The sequence below is a fragment of the Charadrius vociferus genome, unplaced genomic scaffold (assembly GCF_000708025.1).
Source record: "Charadrius vociferus isolate BGI_N301 unplaced genomic scaffold, ASM70802v2 scaffold1551, whole genome shotgun sequence".
NCBI classification, from domain to species: domain Eukaryota; kingdom Metazoa; phylum Chordata; class Aves; order Charadriiformes; family Charadriidae; genus Charadrius; species Charadrius vociferus.
The window spans coordinates 19,369-19,765 of record NW_009646882.1 but is presented as its reverse complement, the minus strand read 5'-3'; positions in this window follow the sequence as shown (position 1 = coordinate 19,765).

Sequence of the window (397 nt, the reverse complement as noted above, 5' to 3'; positions counted from 1 at the left end):
GGTGTCCCCCAGGGATGCCCAGCACCGGGCAAGGGCTGGAGCCCCTCAAAGAACCTCCTCTGCCAAGGCAGGGCTGGGGAGAGGCGCCAGGGACGTGCCCTGTGCCAGCAGAGCCCAGCTCCCAGGGCTGCCATCCCTCTGTGTGGGCACAGCCAGGAGGATTGGAAAGCACAGGGCCAGGCGAGACCAACAAACAGAGAAACCACGCAAATAAAATTCAGGAATATTTATTACATATCAAAAAAGCTACATGTTTTGGGCAGAGAGCCCCCCGCCAGGCTGTCACACAAACCCTGGCGTGTTCCCACTCTGCGTCCAGCAGATGCTCCAGCAGCCAGGCTCAGCCCAGCCCCGTGCTGCGCTCCGTCACGCCTTGGCCCGCTCTCCTCCGTCGTCG